Genomic DNA, 11,923 nt, shown 5'->3' on the forward strand with positions numbered 1-11,923 from the left:
ACTTTTCTCATTGGAAGAGGTAGAAGGAGGGGTTGTGTCTCTGTCTGACCACCTGTAACGCTGTTTTGCCTGAACACCTGAAGCTAATAGCTATTGCAGCTCTGGAAGTTCAAAGACAGGAAGAGGACAGGGCATCCCTGCAGTAAAGATTTCTCCAGGATCCAGCTGCCTGAACAACATGTCCTGTTATACATGGTATAACAATTGACTTCTGTTGAACTGGACTATTGGAAAACTTTTGTAAATCAATGGCAATCAGCTGCTGATCAGTGTATTCTGACAGAGAACTAGTCGTGCTGTCAGAATACGCTGGCACAGCAGAAAGGATTCCTCCACCCACTTTGCTTGTGTGGATGGGGCAATCTGTTAATTTTTTAGCTGATTAAGAAAAATAAGCATCTATGGATGGCCAGCCTTATGCAGAGTGAAGTTTTCTTCAATAACCTTGTAATGTCTTAAAGTAAATTTGATATTTCCATAGTAGGGTTGATAATTCATGAGCTGGTATTCTCAATCAGCCAGTCTGAGTTTCATTTCTGATAGCCTAACAATGTAAGGATTAACAAGTTATGAAGGTGCTTAGTATCTCTCAAAGAAATGTTCCAGTATGTTGTGAAATCTCAGTAATTGTTTTAAGAGCTAAGCTGCATGCAGATGTTTAATCCCTCAGTAGTTTCAGATTAATATCTTTATGACAAAAGTCTCATATGCAGAACAGTGAAGTGAATATGCTGCAAATTAGGTGGTTGCAACCCAAAGGTTAATCTCAAGGAACTGTGCAATTAAAAAATGTAATTTAGCCCTACGATATGTTTCGCCATGAAGTATTCATGTTGGATAATCATGTTTAGAGCTCTCCTTTTCTGCTTTAATCCAGCAGAACGGCCTGTCTATGATCTTCCTAAAGAAGTACCATCTAAACCTTGGGACTGTCAAAGGTTTATGAGATCTACTGAAACAATGAAGATTTTCTCTCTTTGGTTCACATTTAGGCCTCATTCACATAGTCAGCCGGGGGGGGGGGGGGTTTAGGACAAATAGGTGGTTGAGATGTGGATTTATTGCCCACCTGAAGGAGAACATGCAGCCCTGCTCACAGCCATACATATACTATGACCATGATGCAATGGCATAAATTATACACTCTTAGACCCAATCAAGCGAACAGTGCAACGCTGCAACTGCCAAACAACCAAGTGTAATACACAACATTTTCATGTGGACTTTCAGTGATAAAACAGACAATGACACCAATCAAAGAATAACACAAAACTTTAAAAACATATTTATTCTTTTTGCTTTTTGTTCCATGTACTTTGAGAGTTATCATTACAGGCCATACCACTGGAAAAATCGATTCTTTTGCATTCAACCTTTCTGCTGTTTGCATGGTATGTTGCACAGTGAAACTCACTGTATCTGCATACAGATCCCTCCAAATGTGCATTATTCAACATCTGTGTGGAGTCATATTAAATGGAGTATGCGGGAGGTGGAGGGTGACAGTAGCATGGCTTAGCTAAACTCATTAAGGAGCTGTCTTTTTTTCAGCATTAATTATGTTTCTTCAGTGATTACATGAGTGCAGTATAGAATCATAATTTATAGTTCAAGGCTTTAAGGACATTCAATTAAACAGGTATAGGATACACATAATCATATATTTCTCTCTAGAGCATTTACACAGACCCTGTGATGGTTTTCAAAACATAGCAAATATAAAGGCAGGGGTTAATGTGTTAAGTCGTTTGCATCTCTTTATTTTTAACCACTTCCTGCCCGCCATATAACAGAATGACATGCGCAAAGTGTTTAAGTTATCCTGACTGGATGTCATATGATGTCCAGCAGGATAAGCCGCAATCACGGGGGCGCGCAACGCAGCAATCGGTGGCGTGGTATGTCAGTCTGACACACCACAGCTCAGATCGTGGTAAAGAGCCTATGACGTAGGCTCTTTACCATGTGATCAGCTGTAACCAATCACAGCTAATCACAGCGTGTTACCAGGAAGTGCTGGTAAATGGCTTTCCTTAGTTAGCTGACAGGAGAGCCGATCGGCAGCTCTTCTGTCAGAGGGGGGGTCTGTGCTGATAATCAGCACATTGATTGTCAGCTTAGCCTTCATCAGAGGTGCCCACTACATCTGCCAATCACTGACCATCAGCTGCCAGTCAGTGCCCACCAAAGTGCCAATCAGTGCCCATCAGTAATACCTGTCATGGCCATTCACAGATGCCAATCCTCATCAGTGCTGCCCATCAATGCCATCTATTAGTGCCCATCAGTGTCGCCTCTCAGTGCCCATCAGGGCCACCTATTAGTGCCGCCTATCAGTGCCAATCAGTGTAACCCATCCGTGCCCATCAGTGCCGCCTATCAGTGCCCATCAGTGCTGCATATCAGTACCGGCTATCAGTGCCCATCAGTGCTGCATATCAGTGCCGCATATCAGTGCCGCATATCAGTGCCCATCAATTCTACATATTAGTGCCTCCTCATCAGTGCCACCTGATCAGTGCCAACTTATTAGTGCCCATCAGTGAAGGAGAAAACTAAATTTTATAACAGAAACAAAGAAAAACTTATTTATTTTGTTTAGCAAAAAAAATAAAACCCCAGTGGTGATGAAATACCACCAAGAGAAAGTTGGAAGAAAATGATCAAAATTTAGTTTGAGTACAGTGTTGCATGACCGCGCAATTGTCATTCAAAATGTGGCAGTGCTGAAAGCCCTCCCATGGAACACATTTAACCCCTTGATCGGCCCCTAGTGTTAACCACTTCCCTGCTAGTGACATTTATACAATAATCAGTGGCTATTTTTAGCTCTGATCACTGTATTTTAATGGTCCCAAAAAAGCATCAAAAGTGTCTGATCTGTCCGCCGCAAAGTCGTAGTCCCGCTAAAAATCGCAGATCACTGCCATTAGTAGTAGAAAAAAAAATGATAAAAATGCCATAAATCTATCCCCTATTTTGTAGACGCTATAACTTTTGCACAAACCAATCAATATACGCTTATTGCGATTTTTTAAAAAATTTTTTTACCAAAAATATGTAGAAGAATACATATTGGCCTAAACTGATGAAGAGATTATTTTATTTTTTTTAATGGGGGGGATATTTATTATAGCAAAAAGTAAAATATTGCTTTTTTTTTCAAAATTGTCACTCTTTTTTTTATTTGTTTGGGTACAACGTTGCAGGACCATGCAATTGTCAGTTAAAGCGATGCAGTGTCGTATCGCAAAAAATGGTCTGGTCATTGAAGGGGCAAATCCATCTGGTCCTTAAGCAGTTAAAGGAGAATTATACTAATAAAAAAAAAGATTAGTTAAGCCGTCCTTTTTTTTTGCCACTACTATTCATTTATCCTGGCTTTTGAAATTTACAAATGCAAACATTTAGAAGTTGGATGAAAAGTTTAGCTCAGGGAAACACTTTTTTTTTAAAATAAGTAGTGCATTTTATAAACAGCAATATAGATAAGACCAAAATGAGGGATAAATGATGAGGAAAGAGGGACTTTGTTCCAAATCAGGGACAGTCAGGGACAGTTGGGAGCTATGACAAAATACTAATAAATCACTATAGATATCCTAAATAGATAACGAAGTAGGGTCTGTTTATTTTTAGACTTCCTTTATTTTATTGAAATGTTGGACAGAATTTTCTATACAGGTGGCCAACAGTGGAGAGAGGGATGAGTCACTGCTCAAACTCATTCAACTGTGTATGCAGACTTCAGACTGTGCTGCACATACAACTGTTTTTATTTTCAGTAAACCGCAAAAAAGGATGACCAGGAAAACACGTGAAAAGAAGCTTAATGCTCTACCTAAATGCTCTACCTATTAGCTAAAAATGGGAATACTAAACATTTACATGCAATATTTCATTTATATCTGATTAAATCACAAAAAAAAATACATTTTTTAGTCCTAACTATAATAAATAAAGAAAATCTATACAAAACCACTATACTTTAAGGAGCTAATAGGGGGATTCATTAAATATGGAGAAAAGCAAATGAGAACAAAAGGCTACACCTTCTACATGTTATATTACCTTTCAATCCTGATGGGTCACTAAGGGCAATGCCTTTACTTTATTTCTCATTTGTTTCTCCAGTTTAAAAGTTTAAAATTCTGTTACAATTAAGAAAAAAAAAATCACAATAATTATATACTGAGATTACAGCATGCAAATTAGATGTTTGGAGTATTTTAGTTTAGAATATGTTTATGCTGTGAACACTATAATAATTATCTGAAATTTTTTCACAGTCTGGCTATCAGAAAGTTAACATTTAAACCAGAATTGTTACATGCTGAGAAAAAGGCATGTGCAAGTGATGTTTGGTTCAGTAACTCCAAAGAGACTGAACTGACAAGAGTGAAAATACAAACACTCAAATACAAAGTCCATCAAGTCTAAAATGTTCTACATTCTAATTGTGTTGGTCCAGATGAAGGCATTGAGGAATTGTGATGAGCGCCTTGCCCTCTGGATGCTCTGCTGGCTAACCACTGTTGCTTATAATTAATGTGTCATTCCTTCTCCAACAAAGTTAAAACTATGCCGAAAGTTGTCACTGCAGGCAGCTATGTAGAAGAAATGAACTCCTTAACGACTTTTTGTCATTGATGTTTTACATGGTAGGGAACACATCCAATCAAGCCAACAACAATGAGTAAATAAATTACTCAACAGAAGGGTGAAGTCATCCCACAATACAGCAAATGTACTACCAGTTTGTTATAGTACTAGTGTAGAGGAAGGTGGGCTCTGACTGACAGACAAGATCTATTGACTTGTGTTGGGTCCCAACATAGTGACTGATGACATGTTTTGACATAACATTGTGTTTTGGCATAGTTGTAGCACAGTTGCCTGCTTTGACTTTCTTTTGCTAGACTAACAACATTTTTTGGCTCCAATAAATGTTTTTAAGTATTTAAAAAAAATCTTTACATACTTTATCTCTATTCCCTACAAGTTTTTTGTGTTGTTATACTGTATATGTCATTTACATGTAACTGTGGCCAAGTTATGGACATTTAAATATCTACATATTCTTAGCAAGTAGTAAATGAGCTTTAAAAACCCTCACTAATCTCTGTAGCTGCAGTCACTGTGGAGTATTTGATACTCAATTTTCATAGCATACTTAATGAAGAACATTTTCTAAGCCAGTTCAGCTCCTCCTGCACCATCCTACAGTAATCTTCAATGTAAACACAGAGCATGAGCTCTGGATAGGTAAGCAGAGTGAGCTGAGCAGCCTGAGAAAATGAGTCTGATTTACAGAAAAGTTTGGTTTATCGTCACTCAATACATTATAGCTGTGTTTACTTTGAATACCCAGTCATGTACAGTAAAAAATAAACAATCAAGAATTTGCTTTTCCCATTAATGAATGTTTTGGAGACAGTGGTTTCCACACTGTGTCCCTTTGCTTGTCCTTATCTGTCCACTGGGGCCCTATTCCACCAACTGACAAAATATTGACACAGTTGGTCAGCTTAAACATGTATTGCAATATATGTAACTAAATATTCCTGTTTTTTCATTGCAATATTTACTTTGAAGGGCGTATCAGTGTGCAGGGTCCATCCAGAATTTGTACCATTCCACCAACAGACACCTTCAATAAGGCATCTTATTAAAACAAACATTGGGGCATTGATGCTGAGGCATTTTCTACTCTTATTGGCCACAGTCTGCTCCCCCCACCTAAATCCTGAAGGAGAGTTAACTGTCACTTTGCTTGGAAAGTTTGGAGACCCCTAATTTAGGAGAATCTTTGGGGATGAATTACCACACAGTGACTGAATCTACATGTCATTGTGGGTTTGTAATAACCGCTTGCCGACCAGCCGCCGTCATTATTGAGCGGCAGGTTGGCTCAATCCTGCGAATCGCTGTAGCTGTGCGTCGGTCCCGTTAACAGACATAGCAGGCGGTGCGTGCACGCTCGCTGCACGGTGGGTGAGCTGATGTGTGTGGCCGGCGGCCGCGATGTCTGCCGGCCACCTGTGATCGCGCCACAGAGAGCCAGAATGGGGATCTGTCAATGTAAACAAACAGATCCCTGTTCTGTCAGGGGAGTACAGAGTGATTGTCTGTTCCTAGTGATTAGGAACAGCGACCTCTCTGTACTCCTAGTCAGTCCACTCCCCCCACAGTTAGAAACACCTCCCTAGGACACACTTAACACCTTGATTGCTCCCTAGTGTTAACCCCTTCCCTGCCAGTGTCATTTATACAGTAATAAGTGCATTTTTATAGCACTGATCGCTGTATAAATGTCACTGGTCCCAAAAAAAGTGTCAAAAGTGTCTGATCACCGCCATTACTAGCAAAAAAATTATTATTAAAAAATTACCAATAAAAATGCCATAAATATATCCCCTATTTTGTAGATGCTATAAGTTTTTTGCAAAACGATCAATATACGCTTATTACGATTTTCTTTACCAAAAATATGTAGAAGAATACATATTGGCCTAAACTGTTGAAGACATTTTTTTTTGGATATTTATTATAGCAAAAGGTAAAAAATGTTATTTATTTTTTTAAATTGTTGGTCTTTTTTTGTTTATAGTGCTTAAAATGAAAACCCCAGAGGTGATCAAATACCTCCAAAAGAAAGCTCTATTTGTGGGAAAAAAAGGACGTCAATTTTGTTTGGGTACATCGGATGCAATTAGGGGTTTAAAATATTACTATGGCAGTATCCTGTTAACAAGAAAGCAACATTATTCTTACCTGCTCGGCAACCCTTTTGCTAAATGTCACTGTCTAGAAGAGCTCTCAGCACTGATTCTATTTTGTACTTCTATGTATGCGAAAATGCATTGCCCCTATATCACTTCTGTGCCCTTCAGTGACTAAGGGTTAGCGGGGGAACCACAGCAGCCATCAGCAGCCATCAGGGACATATGTTAATTGTAATTGCTTATATGCCCATAGTCTAACCACAGTTTTACTTTAAGCCACTGTGGTTGAGTATACAGTGAATTTCAAATATGAAGGTTTTGGCATAAATAAAGCCACATATGTATACAAAACTTGCATACATCTGTTTATAACTCATTACACAAATCAGTAAAGGATACAGATGACTAGTTTCCCCAGTTCAGAGCCTGCAACCATATTGTGTTTAACAGCCAACAAGCTTATGGTGAGATGGGCTTAAAGGAACCAAGAACCAAGTTGCAATACCAATTTCAGGTATTATGCAGAAATGAGATCTAAATTCAAATTCAAAATGTTAGTGCACTTTCCTCTAATTTGATCTAAATTGATTTGACAGTTTATGTGTATTCAGCTTATCAAAGTAGGGCATGAAATTTAACAAAAAAGGCAAGATGGATTGTATAATTTTGTCTTGTGTATGATGACATAAAGTTTAAGGTGTCATTAAATAGTTTTTGAAGTGACCTTTAAAACTACCTTTTTAGAAGGTGACACTGCCTCTTTGTGGCTTAAAGTTAAGCACTAGGCGATACCTTTGTTTTGGATAAGTAAAAAAAATGTTCAGATCACTGTCACATTTGTATTTCTTTTTGTGTTTTTGCTAGGAAGATTTTTCATTGTTTTCTGACATTGGAAGTGGTGGTCCAAGGGATAATGGTGGCTGTTTGGTCTCCAAAATGGCACCAGTTTGCCATGTATTGGATTGGGCTAAGCAAAAATGGCACCTGTTTGCCATGTATTGTATTGGGCTAAGCAAAAATGGCACCTGTTGGTCTCCAATACGGCACCCACTATCTAACACAAAGGAAATAGGACATATATCAGCTATATAAATACTCGGGGATGCAGGGCTGTGTAATAATCCTTTGATAAAGTCAAGTGGGCATTATGAAAAGGATCAGAATGGGAATAAAAGGGAGAACACCGGAAGCACCACCTAAGTGCAGTATTAAAAGCTGAGTTTTAATGGCAAGGTATACAGACACTTACAAGTGGTAAGAAGGATATAGGCTCATCTGTATTGGTGGTCCTGGGGGCTCCTTAGGTTGGGAAGGGGTGCGTGGCTGTGTTGATAGTTGGTCCGCAGCACGTCCTGTGGCCACCAGGAGAGAGACCGGGACCAGCGTGGAACGCACAGAAGGGACATCACGGGCCACAGGATCACATTCGGAGGAGCTATCACAGGGAAAGAGGATGGGCAGGGCATCAGCTCTTTTTATTGGCCTGGGTTGGCAGTGACTCAACAGTACTATTTATATGTCCGTGCTGTTGGACAACAGAACCCCGTGCGGACTTATATGTGAGAGCAGCCACACTGGAAAAACAACGTTTTCTGAATGGTTGCAATGGGGCTAATGTGTCAAGATAATTTTAAACGACTGACAAAAAACAAATATTAATTTATTAATTGATAATAAAGGATCAATGATTAAAAAATAATATTCAATTAACAGAAAAACTAAAAAAAAAAAAATATATATATATATATATATATATATATATATATATATATATATATATCTATATATCTAATAAAGAAATAAAAATTCATATGGACATGTTCAGGTAGCTCAAAGAAAATAACATGGCTAATTAATACTCACTGGTAAAATCAAGCCTTATTAGTAGGTATTACTCAACCACAAGAATAAAGTGCAAGATGAGGGGCTAAAATATAAGGGTTAATGTGTCATAGGAATTAATCGCAGATACCCTCACATGGTTAGAGACCATGGGTATTTTGGAGAAACACACATATATACCTAAATGGCAAAAAAGGGGGAGGGTCATGTCTGTACAAAGCAGGACCATATGCACACACATACCCCCCTTACACACACACACACACATATATATATATATATATATATATATATATATATATATATATATATATATATATATATATATATATATATATAAATATGCGTGCATGTGCGTACATACCCATACATGCGCATGCATATGTAAACACATATACATACAAGTGAATATCCAACATGTAGCATATGCTAGATATGCACGTGTATGTATATGTGTTTACTCAGACACATTAATAGTGATTTTTATTATTAATATTATTCCCTTTTTACCACACTGTACCTCGCGCTTACAGTAACTGTTACCATTATCAGAATGGGGACTATGACATTATTGTGTCAACCAGAAAGTGCCATTGGATTGCTAGAAATAGGTGCTGGTGAAGTTTAGGTTTTAGGGAACATTGTACCCAGATACTGTAAAAACATGGTGCACTGCTGTTTGAATGCGCTTATCGCGTGTACATATTTTAAGCTTTTAACAAAGGGATTTGTGTTATTACGGTAAAGTGCTTTGCCAGTGCTTCATTTTTGAACAATGGAAACAGTGAAGGTTGCAATTGAAGGTGATTGATATAGAAACCAGTGGAGAGATTCCTAAGAGGGAGAGAATGAAGAAGAATCCATGGGGGTAGCCCCCTTAACCACTTGCCGACCGCCACACACACATATACATCGGCAGAATGGCTTGTACAAGCAAATGGGCATACCTGTACGTCCCTTTGAAGTTGCCGTCTTGCGGGAACACCCGCTGATTGCCGTGGAAGCATGCACGCGTGTCCCGCGAACTCGATGTTCACCGGCAGCCCGCGATCGTGAGACGGAGAGGCAGAACGGGGAGATGCCTATCTAAACAAGGCATTTCCTTGTTCTGCCTAGTGACATGACAGGGATCTACTGCTCCCTGTCATCGGGAGCAGTGATAGCTGCCATATCAGTGCTAGCCCAACAGTTATAATCACTCCCTAGGACACACTTAACCCCTTGATCTCCCCCTAGTGTTTTACCGCTTCCTTGCCAGTGCCATTTATACAGTAATCAGTGGCTATTTATAGCACCGATCGCTGTATAAATGACAATGGTCCTAAAATAGTGTAAAAAGTGTCCGATCTGTCCACCATAATGTCGCAGTCCCGATAAAAATCGCAGATCTCCGCCATTAGAAAAAAAAAATGAATAATAAAAATGCCATATATCTATCCCCTATTTTGTAGACACTATAACGTTTTTGCGCAAACCAATCAATATATACACTTATTGTGATTTTTTTATTTTTTACCAAAAATATGTAGAAGAATACATATTGGCCTAAACTGAGGAAAAAAATTGTTTTTTTTATATATTTTTGGGGATTTTTATTATAGCAAAAAGTAAAAAATATAGCTTTTTTAAAAAATTGTCGCTTTTTTTTGTTTATAGCGCAAAAAATAAAAACCACAGAGGTGATCAAATACCACCAAAAGAAAGCTCTATTTGTGGGAAAGAAGAAGACATCCATTTTGTTTGGGTACAATGTTGCACAACTGCACAATTGTCAGCTAAAGCGGCGCATTGCCTAATCGCAAAGATTGCTCTGGTCAGGAAGGGGGTAAATCCTTCCGGGGCTGAAGTGGTTAAAGGGGCAGGTGCAGTTGATCTATTGTTTGCAATAATAGGTCGACATGTTCCGGTGAGAGCACATGAAGCATGGTGGTGGGATTCACTTATGATGCATGTGAAGGATTGAGGAGGATTTTTTCTTTCACCACTGTGGAGAAGACACTCTGAAATCACTCATTTGATAGACATTTCTGTGTGATTTTCACAATATATTTGTGGTTTTGTGGAGGATAATAAGAGTTATTGTTACTTATCACAAAAAAGTGTGTTCATATATGCAACCATGGGATTTTTTTTTTGTTAATTGTAGTGATATTTAATTGAGAGTTAAACTTTGTAAAATTGTACTGAAATATTGAGGTTAAACAATAATTTATCATGCAATAAGATACACTAGGAGGCACAGGGGAGTTGTACGGCGCTTTTCATTTTATTTATTTTATATTGCTGTGGGAAATAACTGTGTGGGCAGCAACAGATGAACGGAGGTCAAGTTCTACTATCAGGTGTGCACAGAGAATAATTTGAATTCTTGTTTCCTGTCAGTTTGATTGGTGTTGGAGAGAGTAGAAAGTCTGAAAAAATCCATCTGATAGAGATGGAGAAAAATTACAATCCAATGGAGGTTCTAATGCCCTGTACACGCGACCTGTTTTGCCGTCGGAATAAACTCTGAAGGTTTTTACGACGGAGTTCGGACGGAATTCCACTCAAGCTGTCTTGCATACACATGGTCACACCAAATTCCGACCGTCCAGAACGCGATGACATACAACACGTACGATGGAACTAGAAAACGGAAGTTCAATAGCCAGTAGCCAATAGCTTACATCTCGTACTAGCTTCAGAGCATGCGTCGTTTTTGGTACGTCGGAACAGCATACAGACGAGCATTTTTTCCGATAGTAATTTGTTCCGTCGGAAAAATATGGAGCATGTTCTCTATCTAAGTCCGTCTGAATTTTCGACAGAAAAAGTCAGATGGGGCATACACACGGTCGGAATATACGATGAAAAGCTCCCATCGGACGCTTTCTGTCGGAAATACCGATCATGTGTACGGGGCATTAGTGTTCTCCTTTCTAAAAAAAAATCGGACTGGATTTGAGCTTTTACCTTGGCAGTCTATTTTACTTCATATCATTCTTAAAATGTTTGACTTTCCCACTATTATGCACTGTACACATGGTCGGACATTGATTGGACATTCCGACAACAAAATCCATGGATTTTTTTCCGACGGATGTTGGCTCAAACTTGTCTGGCATACACACGGTCACACAAAGTTGTCGGAAAATCCGATCGTTCTAAACGCAGTGACGTAAAACACGTACGTCAGGACTATAAACGGGGCAGTAGCCAATAGCTTTCATCTCTTAATTTATTCTGAGCATGCGTGGCACTTTGTGCGTCGGATTTGTGTACACACGATCGGATTTTGTTGTCGGAAAATTTTATAGCAAGCTCTCAAACTTTATGTGTTGGAAATTCCTATGGAAAATGTGTGGAGGAGCCTACAC

The sequence above is a fragment of the Aquarana catesbeiana genome, linkage group LG02 (genome assembly GCF_042186555.1).
Source record: "Aquarana catesbeiana isolate 2022-GZ linkage group LG02, ASM4218655v1, whole genome shotgun sequence".
Classification (NCBI taxonomy): Eukaryota; Metazoa; Chordata; class Amphibia; order Anura; family Ranidae; genus Aquarana; species Aquarana catesbeiana.